Genomic DNA, 14,061 nt, shown 5'->3' on the forward strand with positions numbered 1-14,061 from the left:
ACTTTAAGTTAATGTTGGAATTAATGAGCCAAATACTAATAATAACAGACTTAATAATAATAATAATAATTAAAAATAGCAAATCATTTGCAATACTATTACAAATTAATGGCTAGATCAAGTAATATTATTTATCACGATATTTAGTTTTAAAATTAGTTTTATCAGTCGTAAATTACTTAATACAATAAACTTTGAAAGCACATCGCTCTAAATGAAACATTTAACAAATTAATTAGTAACAAATTATTAGTTAATGTGTATTATTATTTATTACTGTGAGGGCTCTTATTATTATGTTTGACCTGTTAATCACACATAACTGTTTAAAGTATTTTACTGGATGTAATTCTGAAGGAAAAACGAAATAAAAAAATTAGTACTGGGAGGTTGTAACTCGTTTTATTACTACCGTGATTTTTCCGTTTTTGAAAATTTGGATGTTTATAACTAAAAAACGAAGAGATTTATTGAGAAACCGTTTACCCCATCGTTTCTCTAGTAAATGTTAACATTAATTAAAATCATGTAATAGTTGTCCCCTTATCTTTTTTAAAAAATGTTTGATTCAATATGGCGGACAAAATTCCAATACACTATAAAGTAGTAATTTTGTTACCATGTAGATCAGTAGTGTTTCTACGTTATAGTATCCCTCAATTGGAAAATATGAAGTTTTCATACTCCATAATTCTGCATGTATCTCCCTAACACAAATAAACTTTTATATGATAAAATATTTAAAATTAAAAAAAAATATTTAAAACTTTGGTCTTTCTATAGGTTTTAGCACATTTAAATTCCAACCTAAGATTCGCACTCGGGATTTTCCAAAAAAATAAATAAATAAATAAAAGTTAAGACGCTTTACTTTCACTCTAGCCATTTTACGTAATCCACTATATTAACTAGACACGTTTCTGCATTTACGAGTAACATTCTCAATTGCTGTTACGTTTATTCTAATCTTTACCTTCCTGTATTATTCTTACTTTGTGCGCTTTCTACTAGAATCAAATATATTGATCCTGGATGCCTATGTATAACTCATCGGCCTTGCCCTTCTATACAAGATTGCGCCACAAATTTCTTTGTACTTTTTAATCTTAAAATCGCTTTTTTATACCATATTAATTCACCTACTTTTCAACTAAAAGAACTTTACAGTACATATAGATATTTCTAAAATGTTTGTTATTTTAATTTCTATGTCCATGTTAAATAACAGAAAATTTCTTTTTTATATGAATGCTATCCCAAATTGTGTGATATTGCTTTTGTTATCTTCTTTATTTCTTTCGTAATCCATCATTTACTTTTATAAATAATAAAATAATATTCTGCGACATAAAATACAATGCAATCGCTTATCGTAATTTTTAATTTTTTCTGTCATATTTCTTTACTTTTGTTGTTTTACTTTCAAATTGTCTTTTACATTTACTACTTAATCCATGCCATCCATTACTCTCTAACTAAACCCTTGTTTTAATAAAATCAAAATATTATCAACCAAATTTTAACTTTTTTTTTATATAATATGTTAAAGTATGAAAAATAATATTAAACTTTTTATTTTTTTTAGTAAACAGAATACAAAGTAGAATACTAATATTTGTATATGCGTAAAAATTGTAGAATTTATTCAGAATAAAACAGAATGTCTAGAAGTTACAACTTCTAGACATTTTGTTTTACTTTTACTTTTTAAAACTCAAAAAGTAGGATGTACTGAAATATTTTTGTCTAAGAAAATGAAAGTTTCTATTTTCACAGTTTTTTTCAGGGCTATTAATTCTGCAAACCTTACCTTATGAGGTGTCTGTATGTTATAGTGAATTATGTTAATCATTTTAATGGCAGATCCGGAAAACTAAAAAAAGCTATGTACGACTTAATCATATATATATAAAGCAGAAAGTTTGTTTGTCTCTCTCTTTGTTGATTATTCTGTGATCACAGGAGAACCAACCCACCGAATGCTTTCAGATTTGCAGGATACAGTCGTGTTATCCCGGGAAGGTTTTAAGCCACAGACCCAGGTACTAGCCCCCTAGGTGTGAAGTTGTGAATTAAAGATATTCATTAAAGGAAAAAGATTAATTCTTTTACTTCATTATTATATTTCTGTTACCATGGCAACAGAAATAAGTTATGAAATTTTCGTCGTCAGAGGTGTGTGTACTTTACTTACTATAGATACTGCTATTCTCTCAGCAGAGCTGGCGTTCGTTAGTGATGGATGAGCGACAGTCATGATGCACAGGGACTCTGAACACACTGAGCTTGAAGTGAAGGCATCTGCTGGAACTGACTATTGCTTAAATGTGGTTTCCAGCATCGTGAAGGGGGGCTGGTGAGGTGGAGGTTTATTCGGTAGGGCGTAGACTACATACGCCATAACATCTGCACAATCTGTTAGCGAGCCCGACACTTTGTCCGTAAATGGGATTACTCCTCTAACCAGAGGAAAAAAAAGATAAAGAAAAAAGATACTACAGTTTCGTCAATTGTATTTTATTATTTTTTTTTTTCTATAAACAGGAGTACTTTAATTGTTATTCACCAGTATTATTCTAATAACCATGAGGGTAACGAAAACTGTGGTGGAACAGAGAATGGAGCTCTCTGGCTAGACGGGAACGGTGAGCAAAGCGAGCTCTGCGGCTTTCATGTCCCCGGAAGGCCCCGGGGAGCCTCTGGGTCGGCTCTGGAGTGTGCCTGGGCCGATTTGGATCCTGGAGTTTCCACTTTGGTTAGATGGTCGGGCTCGCTTTGTTCGCCCGGACCGGCTAGTATCCAGTATAATTAATTATTACTTAGTTCGTAAGAATAAAGCTTCAGCTTTCCGTAGGGGTTATTTTATTGTAAAATTTAATTTTTAAACATCTTTCCTTTTTAGAATATATTACTCAAATAATTATTTTATATAATCATATTTTATTTTCAAAAACTTTCAAAAAATATTTTCATTCCGTCATATTTTATTAATGTTATAATAAATCCTTGCGATATTTTGCAATTTATTTTTCCTAATTTTTTATTCGTCTGCGTCACTTTTATCTCTGAAATATAACTGCTCTTTATTGAATGGTGCATTTGAATGGATGTTATAAAATATTAACTTCATAGCTCTAATATTTTTGAATATACATTTTTCAAAATAAAAATATCCTGGATTAAAATGTTAGAAGATTTAAAATTACTTTTATCATAAGTAGATTTACATATGACAAACGTGTTTGTTAACATATGCGTCTGATATGCAAAGTTGTAATGTATGGCGTGCAATGAGGCTTATCCAATATCAATTTGTAAGAAGTCAGAAAAATTCTTTTTTTACCCTCGTTGGAATTTACGCTGTACAAACAGTATACAAATTTTAAATAAGTATCAGTAACGGTATTAGAGAGAAATATTTAAAAAGGAAAATATAATAGGAGAGTGTCTTTGTTAGATGAACCGTAATCTTGGCTTCCTTTACTATCCACTGTCTACCTTTTAACCCGGTTGTAAATTTAGAAGCATTATATTTTATCTCCACACTATTTTTTCGTTTTTATTTTACTTCAAAATATTATTTTCTTTTCTTCAGTTTTGTGACATTGAAACCATGTAAAAATAAGAAACACAAATAATTATTTTTTAAATTTCTGCGTAAACAATCTTGAGTGCAAAGGTCTTTAAAGAAATAAATTTTTTAAATTATTTTATAATCTATGAAATCTTTATTAGAAATTAATTTCTTACATATTTTAACTTGATAAAACAAACTTTTTTTTATTCATAATCTGAAGAATTTTATATTTAGTTTACGCATAGATAAATAATAGTTTAAGTTGTTTATAGATATACTAGATAACAAAATTCGTATTTTTTGTGTCAGATCAGGTTAAGATATAATACCAATTGCTGGTTGCAAATTTTTGAAAGTTAAAAAGATAGGATGATGCACTGTTTAATTAATAAGATGCACAAAAAAAGGTTTTTGCCAGATATGAATTATTTAGGGGAAAAGTAAACGATGGATACAAAATAGGGATAAAATACAAAGATAGATTAAAATATTTTCCCATTGTTTTGTTTTATTTGATGAGTAATACATTATTATTATTGTTGGTTTTCTCAATCATTGATTCCAACTGGTGACTAGGCTTAGTAAGGTTTCGGCAGGCGTCCTGCAAGAAATGATGACGGTAACTTGTCTAATTACAATTGTGTTGACCACTAATCACATGCTCAAAATATTTGTTGTTTCTGAAGTCACTATCTTTTGGAGAAGAGTTATCATATTATGACTGATATCCAGTTTCGTAAGGCAGTTCTTGAGATTTACAATTATTTCCCCCAAGGCACTTATCACTATTGGTAACCTTAACCTCATCCTGATGCCACATATCTTTTATTTCGTCTTCGAGCGACAAATATCTTTCTATGTTCTCGTTTTGTAACACTGTTTACCAGTACAAAGTTACAACCGCAAGGAGCATGATTTTTTCTTATTATCCATATAAAAAATATTCGGTTTATTATGACTTATGGTCCTACGTGTTCTTAGCATTCTATTGCAGTAAAGTTTGATATTTTCGGTTTCACTTATCGGTTCCGCCTTATTTGCCAAATGTAGCTTCATTACATTTATTATCCCGTTACTTACAGAAGTGTTGATGAATTATTCCTGCGATATAGTGGTGCCTCCTTGTATATTGCTTTGCGGCTAGTACGGGACATGCACGTACTATGTGGTCTACATTTTCTACGAACCGCCCGCACATTTGTCTGTTGCCAGTTCGCATCTTTCAACATGTGTTTCCTGTAGCTCCTTGTGGAAATTTTGAATGAATGTATGTTATAAAATATTAACTTTATAGCCCTAATATTCTTGAATATAAATTTTTAAAAATAAAGAAAAATAATAATTTTTTTTCTAATTAATTTGTTAAATATTTCTTGTAAAATGATATGCTTTCAAAGTTTATTGTATTAAGTAATTTATGACCGAAAAAACCAATCTTAAAATTAAATAGTGTGATAAATAATATTAGTTGATTTAGCCATTAATTTGTAATAGTATTGCAAATGATTCGTTATTTTTAATTATTATTAAGTCTGTTATTATTAGTATTTGGCTCATTAATTCCAACATTAACTGTTTAAAGTTTATTGTCAGATGTAATTCTGAAGGTAATACGAAATAAAAAATATTTCTATAGAGCGTTTTACCTCGTTATATTGCTATCGATATTTTTCCATTTCTTCAAATTTAATTGCTTATAACTCGAAAACAAAGGAATTTATCGAGAAATAAAATTCGCCATCATTTTCTCCGATTTCTTCTCCAGCATGAATTACTATTAAACGGCCACCTTTATTAATCTGCGCATGAAGTCCCTCAACAATACCATCAGACCACGACACACCGCACAAAAACGCTATCCGAATACTTCACTGAACACGATATAAATTGGACTAAAGTTTATTTCTTTATACACACGTTGTGTACTACGAATGACGGATCTAAATATAATCGTGACGAAAGACACCATTTCTAACTGCATGTATAAATCTTTATAGGCCTGTACATAATACCAATCATTGGTTAAGGGATTGTTATTGTTTACAAGATTGAGAAATTAAGCATTTTTATACATGTAATCAACTCAAGTGTAAAGAATTGAATACACAATAACATAAATGTATTGTTTGGGCGCCCTTATTGTTTGTACGTTGAAAAATGAAATTATAATAATAATTACTCGCAAAAATAATGTTTTGGAAAACAATAATATAATGAGATGTCAGCACGTGATGTCACAAGCTCGTAGATTCGCTGGGGCAAATATAAATAGGTTTAATAGAATAAACTTGGAAAAAATACATCATTTGTATATTAAAAATTAATTAATTGATTAATGAACTTCTCATTTTCTAATTCAATGTTTTGTAGAGGCAGGTGAATAATGTAAGTTATAAACAATTAATATTTTCAGCTTTATTTAAGCATATGTACAATTTGGCAGAAAATTTGAAATTTTATATAGCAATATTTATAGTTGAAGATTAGTAGTAATCTTAATTTTCTAAAAAAATTTATTTCACCATTTATTTATGAAGAAGGTATACTTAATAAAATGAGGACGTACATATGTTGTCAATTAGGTTTTCATTTGTAAACACTGAATGTTCTTAAAATGTATTTTTATTTTATTCGGAAGAAGTTGATTTTTTAATTCTGATAATATTTTTGCTCTAATGTTATTTTATTTTCATATAGTGTAAGTAGAATCAGTCCCAACTGATTCGTGACTTCTCTCAAGCTCCCCGGTGGAGACTCCTTCTCCTCCACTTCTTCCTAATCGAGCGAGCCCTTCTTTTGCCCTTTTTTCCATCAGTTTTCTTCGTTTTGGGCACTGAAACCGATTTAGAGGTGCTCGGTTCCATTGTCTCCACTACCCCCTTGTCATCTCCTTTCTGTACTTCTTGTTTAGGTTCTATTTGATCTTCATGAACGTGCCAGTGGGGAGTTATGGATTAAAGGAGTAAAGGTGGGTTTTCGGGTAACTATAAGTAGTTCCATAATTACATTGTCGTTATCGCTTGAATTTCCGGATAAATTGTTCACTATGTCATCTCTAATTATTTTTCTACGAGCTACCCTACTGGGGTCTCTATTCGACAACGTTAATGAACCACGTTTTCTTGATGTTATTTGATAACTTCTACAATCAGATGCCCCTTCGTCGATCATATCACGTTTTGTGGTAACTGATCCATGTTGGATTCTTTACGGCCTAGGTTAGGTGATATGTGTGATTCTTATTTTTCTTGCTCTGTGCATGACTGGTGTATGACTGTGCATGAGGGCCTATCACTCCCCTTCTTGGTGAAGTGCTTCCTTAAGCTGTTCCCGGAAGGGTAAAGGTTTAGTTGGTACTGCGTAGGTATACATACGCACTTAATAACACCTTGAGGAACCTGTTAGCAAGCACGAAACTGCCTAGACGCCCGTAAATAGGGTCCTCCACCTCTTTAAAAAAAAGAAAAAAAAGGTTATCCCAACCAAAATGTTAAAAAGATAGATTAAAATGACGTATAAATAAGTATACCTTATAAAAAGAAGTTTTTGTTTTCTCTCCCAAATATGCAACAAGGTCCGTTATAATCTCATACAAATATCTATTTCACAAATTATCAAATATAACAACACTTAATAAACATAGCTACACCACATAATAACAGCTGATTAAAATTTTTAAGAATTCATTTTTTGCAAAAATTTTCTTATTATACTGTCAAAGGATGTAATGTAACATATCCCTTCCAACAAGCTTTCAGTAACTTGGAAGGGTTAGTATTTATTTGTACTGTTATGTAACATTTTAGAAATTAAATTCAAATTCAAATTATTATTATTATTATTACAAATAATTCAATACAATCGTGTAACAGATAATTCTAAATGGCTTTTTGCCATCATCTTAAATAATCTATTTGGATAAAAACTCACAATTGATAAAAGTAACCGCTAATTATTCATAATTGTACTATACACCTTTAAAATCCATACGAAGAAAAAATAATATTCATATTTTTAAAAGTTTCAGTCAACTATGATTTTAAAATAATATCCATCACTCCGTGTTCTTTCCAGTTTTGCATTTCAATTTTTATTCTAAATATCTGTTAGTTTTAGTATACAGTGCGTCAGACTAAAAATCAAAATATTTATTTTGTATATAAACATTTAAAGGAATATATATAAAAGGAGATTAGTTGTTTTATTAAAGATTTTTTTAACAAAAAAAATGACAATAACTACTGCGTGTTTGCCATCTATCCGAATGATACAGAGATTATTTTTTATTTTAAAAAGTAAGAAGTGGCCAAGGACGTTACAAGCCTCAAAAAAGATTTTTTTTTAATCAAAAATTTGTTTTTTTTTTGAAAAAAATCACTTTAAAACCTGTAGTTTGTAGCATTTATACATCAAGTATAAAAGTCAATGATCCATTTTGTTTTTTTTTCTTTTACAGATTTCTTTGATCTATTTTTATTGTATAATATTAAAATAAACATATCTGTTTTCACATTCATTTTTAATTTTTGTTTCCTTTTGGTTATTTTTTTTTCTTAGTATTTCATCAATCTACAATTTCTGTAATTCTAGTATTATTATTTTCTGATATATCTCTGAAATTACAGTTCTTCAAAAATGCTTTGTATAATCTTTAATTTGTAATTACAAATGTAATCGCTAGGATATAATTTTTGAGGAATCTATGAGGATTTCTTTTTAATGAGAATGTAAATTAATGTTTTATTGTTTACTTAAGACTCCAATAAAAATTTAATCGATTGTAAGTAAAAATTTGAAAATAAAAAATAAAATTACTTGCCTTATACGAGTATAATCAGTAAAACTTTATTTCTGAGTTAGTTTTTTAAATCCTTGTACGAATTAAAGGAAGTATTTTAATCGTGAATAATTTCGGTTTTCAGATTTCAACGGAAATATCCATTTTGACCATCCCTGAGTCAAGTTTGATTGGTTTCGGCATGACCTCTATACGTACGTATGTATCTCACATGTTTAAAAAACGATAGCCCCGTAGGATGTTGAAATTTTAGATTTAGGACTGTTGTAACATCTAGTTGTGCACCTTCCCTTTTGATTGCAATCAACTGGACCAAAAATGTCCAAAAAAGCTAAAAATAAAAAAAACGTTGGATTTTGAACATTTTCTTAACTGACGTAATAAGCACTCATTGAGAGCTTTTCAATGATATATCATAAGTGGTACTTATTTTCACTGGTTCCAAGCCAAGTAAAATTTTAATTAATGAAATATTTGGATCTTACAAGGGGAGAAGGCACTTCGGTTCGATTCCGACTTCATTTCCTTATTTTTAAACTTTTTTTATTTAAATATATTGATTTATTAATAAAATTATTAACCTCTGATTAAAAAAAATATCAGTTATTAGGGAAATAAAATTTTATGTATTTTTCATTTTAATTCAAACATTTTTGTAGAAGTTAATAATTTATTAATAAATCAATATATTTAAATTAAAAAAAAGTTAAAAAGATATATATGTATATCTAGTCTGATTCACACCGATGTGTCCATGGTTACGGATGCGACACGTTTTCAATTACACGACATAACTATTTCAGCGATGTGAAACAAAATTAATATAAACTAATCTAAAATGCTGATACGGACACCACAAAAAAATGTGATGATGTAACGTATACCACAACGTAATTGCGTAACTGTCCATTTTATTAAAGAATTGGAGGATTGTATCTCAATTTCAAATGAAATATGTTTAAACGAAATGCAACAAAGCATATGTATATGTAGTTTAATAGGCGTACAAGGAAGTCAAGTAGTATCCATATTAGATTTTTTTTCATGTCGCTATAAATTTGTAAATTAAAAATATTATTATATCTATACATTAGTAGTCATTTATTTTCGATGAAATTTCTTTGAATAATGATAGTAAAAAACATGGGACCATAATAAAGAGATGGAGACCACCTGCATCATGACGGGGATTGAGTACAGTTAAATATTTCACCTTGATTTTATTTGAATTCTAATAAATTATTATAATGAAGTAATTTTATGAGCAAGAGAAGATATGCACTTTAAATTTAATTTATTACTAACATAAAATTAAAATTATATTTTCGTTTTCATATAATTTGAGACCTCCTCTATGAATCATGAGACCTTGCCGTTGGTGAGGGGGCTTGAGTGCTCAGGGATACAGAGTAGCTGGACCGAAGGTGCAACCATATCGGAGAGGTGTCTGTTGAGAGCCAGACTAAGGAATGATTCCTGAAAGAAGGCAGCAGCTCTTTCAGTAGTTGTTAGGGGCGTGAGTATGGACGACTTAAACGGCCGTATCAACATCACTCAGTCCTCTGAGTACTGCGCAGCTGAAAGCAATGGAAAACTACAGCTGTTTTTTTTTTCCAAGAAAATGTGGCTCTGCATTTTCAAAAGCAATAATGGAGGCGCCTTCCTTGGTAAAATATTCCGGAGGTAAAATAGTCCCCCGTTCGGATCTCCGGGTGGGGACTACTAAGGAAGGGGTCACCAGAAAAGTAAAAAATAACATTCTACGAGTCGGAGCGTGGAATGTTAGAAGCTTAAAAAAGGTTGGTAGGCTAGAGAATTTAAAAAGGGAAATGGATAGGGTAAACGTGGATATAGTAGGAATTAGTGAGGTTCGGTGGGAAGAGGAAGGCGACTTTTGGTCGGGTGACTTTAGAGTATTTAACTCAGCGTCAAATAATGGGCAGGCAGGAGTAGGTTTCGTGATGAACAAGAAAATAGGGAGGAGAGTGGAGTATTTCAAGACGCATAGCGATAGAGTCATTGTAATAAGGATAAATTCAAAACCTAAACTGACAACGATTGTTAACGTCTATATGCCTACAAGTGCCCATGATGATGATGAGGTAGAATGTGTATACGAAGAGATTGATGAAGCAATTAAACACGTAAAAGGAGATGAAAATTTAATAATAGTTGGAGATTGGAATGCAAGCATTGGAAAAGGCAAGGAAGGAAATATAGTGGGTGAATACGGGCTGGGCAAAAGGAATGAAAGAGGGGACCGACTTATAGAGTTTTGCACGAAGTATAATTTAGTAATTGCCAACACCCAATTTAAAAATCATAATAGAAGAATATACACTTGGAAAAAACCAGGCGATACTGCAAGGTATCAGATAGATCATATCATGGTTAAGCAAAGATTTAGAAATCAACTCGTGGACTGCAAAACTTACCCTGGAGCAGACATTGATAGCGACCATAATTTGGTGATAATGAAATGTAGATTGGGGTTTAAAAACCTGAAGAAAAGGTGTCAGATGAATCGGTGGAATTTAGAGAAGCTTGAGGAAGAGGAGGTAAAGAAGATTTTTGAGGAGGACATCGCTAGAGGTCTGAGTAAAAAAGATAAGATAGAAAATGTAGAAGAAGAATGGGAAAATGTTAAAAAGGAAATTCTTAAATCAGCAGAAGCGAACTTAGGCGGAATAAAGAGAACTGGTAGAAAACCTTGGGTTTTAGACGATATATTGCAGCTGATGGATGAACGTAGAAAATATAAGAATGCTAGTGATGAAGAAAGTAAAAGGAACTATCGGCAATTAAGAAATGCTATAAACAGGAAGTGCAAACTGGCGAAAGAAGAGTGGATTAAAGAAAAGTGTTCAGAAGTGGAAAGAGAAATGAACATTGGTAAAATAGACGGAGCATACAGGAAAGTTAAGGAAAATTTTGGGGTACATAAATTAAAATCTAATAATGTGTTAAACAAAGATGGTACACCTATATATAATACGAAAGGTAAAGTCGATAGATGGGTGGAATATATTGAAGAGTTATACGGAGGAAATGAATTAGAAAATGGTTTTATAGAGGAAGAAGAGGAAGTTGAGGAGGATGAAATGGGAGAAACAATACTGAGATCTGAATTTAAGAGAGCATTAAAAGATTTAAATGGCAGAAAGGCTCCTGGAATAGACGGAATACCTGTAGAATTACTGCGCAGTGCAGGGACGGAGGCGATTGATAGATTATACAAACTGGTGTGTAATATTTATGAAAAAGGGGAATTTCCGTCAGACTTCAAAAAAAGTGTTATAGTAATGATACCAAAGAAATCAGGGGCAGATAAATGTGAAGAATACAGAACAATTAGTTTAACTAGTCATGCATCAAAAATCTTAACTAGAATTCTATACAGAAGAATTGAGAGGAGAGTGGAGGAAGTGTTAGGAGAAGACCAATTTGGTTTCAGGAAAAGTATAGGGACAAGGGAAGCAATTTTAGGCCTCAGATTAATAGTAGAAGGAAGATTAAAGAAAAACAAACCAACATACTTGGCGTTTATAGACCTAGAAAAGGCATTCGATAACGTAGACTGGAATAAAATGTTCAGCATTTTAAAAAAATTAGGGTTCAAATACAGAGATAGAAGAACAATTGCTAACATGTACAGGAACCAAACAGCAACAGTAGCAATTGAAGAACATAAGAAAGAAGCCATAATAAGAAAGGGAGTCCGACAAGGATGTTCTCTATCTCCGTTACTTTTTAATCTTTACATGGAACTAGCAGTTAATGGTGTTAAAGAACAATTTAGATTCGGAGTAACAGTACAAGGTGAAAAGATAAAGATGCTACGATTTGCTGATGATATAGTAATTCTAGCCGAGAATAAAAAGGATTTAGAAGAAACAATGAACGGCATAGATGAAGTCCTACGCAAGAACTATCGCATGAAAATAAACAAGAACAAAACAAAAGTAATGAAATGTAGTAGAAATAACAAAGATGGACCACTGAATGTGAAAATAGGAGGAGAAAAGATTATGGAGGTAGAAGAATTTTGTTATTTGGGAAGTAGAATTACTAAAGATGGACGAAGCAGGAGCGATATGAAATGCCGAATAGCACAAGCTAAACGAGCCTTCAGTAAGAAATATAAGTTGTTTACATCAAAAATTAATTTAAATGTCAGGAAAAGATTTTTGAAAGTGTATGTTTGGAGTGTCGCTTTATATGGAAGTGAAACTTGGACAATCGGAGTATCTGAGAAGAAAAGGTTAGAAGCTTTTGAAATGTGGTGCTATAGGAGAATGTTAAAAATCAGATGGGTGGATAAAGTGACAAATGAAGAGGTATTGCGGCAAATAGATGAAGAAAGAAGCATTTGGAAAAATATAGTTAAAAGAAGAGACAGACTTATAGGCCACATACTAAGGCATCCTGGAATAGTCGCTTTAATTTTGGAAGGACAGGTAGAAGGGAAAAATTGTGTAGTCAGGCCACGTTTGGAATATGTAAAACAAATTGTTAGGGATGTAGGATGTAGAGGGTATACTGAAATGAAACGACTAGCACTAGATAGGGAATCTTGGAGAGCTGCATCAAACCAGTCAAATGACTGAAGACAAAAAAAAAAAAATAATTTGAGAAAAATACAAATATGGAAAACTATATAAATAAAACCCTTACAAATTCTTGTAGAAATTGAAAATTTAAATATAGTAATTCATTGGAGATTACAGCACAATAGTATAGAAAAACCTTTAAATTTTGTTTTTATTTAGTTTTCAACTCCTCCATAATTTTACGTTTCCAAATCTGTATATATAAAAATGTTAAGTTCGTTTGTGTACGGCTTCAAAAACTCAAAATGTTCTGCACCGATTGAGCTCAAATTTTAGCACGATATATAACCCGCATCAAAGATTGTTTTCATCTATTTTTAATAAATCTATCTATCTATTTTTAATTTGTACATTTTTAATTTGGAAATGTAAACAAAGGAAAACCAATCAGATCAATGCAAGATGGCCGCTGTCAAACACAAGACCAATCACAAAGAGCCCGTATGGCCGTTACCAATGTAAACAAAATCACAACTGATTAAGTAACAAATTTCTTTGAATTATATTTAACAGCTAAAACATCTGTATTTTATTAAAAAAAGAAACACCAAAACAATAAGAAAAGCCACCAAGAAGGATGACTTACAGTAAATAAATTAAAACACCCAACTTTCTTAGAGCCCAGATAGACTTAAGAGACAAACGAAAAAAGTTGAAATAACCAAATACACAGAAAATGATATCCCTACATAATGACCAAAAAATCCTTTGTTAGGTTATTTTTTTACATATATATGACCAAACAATCGTTTTTTAGTCATTTGGCGTTCTTTGCTATGTAAAAGCAAAGAAAAAAATTCACAAATAGTAACACGGAAACCACACAACTAAGTATTCGTTTTTTTTTTTGTTTTTTCTAACCTCCGAAACCACCGTTATGCATTGCTTCAGATGAAGATATGATTGATTTATAGCGTATGAAAATGCCATGCCTGACCGGGATTCCAACTCGTAACCACCGGATTAAAGTCCGAGACGTTACCACTCGCGCCACGGAGGCCGGCAAGCATATTCGTTAGAAGCCAAATAAAAACACGACTTACAAATATGGCGTTGTGTGTCAAACCAATTTTATA

The 14,061-nt window shown here is 31.2% G+C and overlaps 1 protein-coding gene and 1 long non-coding RNA gene across 2 annotated transcripts in view; one reads left to right on the plus strand and one right to left on the minus strand.

Moving 5' to 3' along the window:
* Positions 1 to 14,061, plus strand: part of LOC142322029 (uncharacterized) — a 285,094-nt gene that overhangs the window by 268,269 nt on the left and 2,764 nt on the right. Inside the window, exon 3 of the long non-coding RNA XR_012755767.1 lies at positions 8,500 to 8,573. This is a non-coding gene — a long non-coding RNA (uncharacterized LOC142322029). The remainder of the gene's footprint in view (positions 1 to 8,499; positions 8,574 to 14,061) is intronic.
* The window catches only part of LOC142320982 (putative G-protein coupled receptor CG31760), a 904,980-nt gene that overhangs the window by 47,230 nt on the left and 843,689 nt on the right, over positions 1 to 14,061 (minus strand). The gene's annotated exons all lie outside the window — the stretch shown is intronic.

This window comes from Lycorma delicatula, chromosome 3, assembly GCF_047948215.1.
Source record: "Lycorma delicatula isolate Av1 chromosome 3, ASM4794821v1, whole genome shotgun sequence".
Taxonomy (NCBI): domain Eukaryota; kingdom Metazoa; phylum Arthropoda; class Insecta; order Hemiptera; family Fulgoridae; genus Lycorma; species Lycorma delicatula.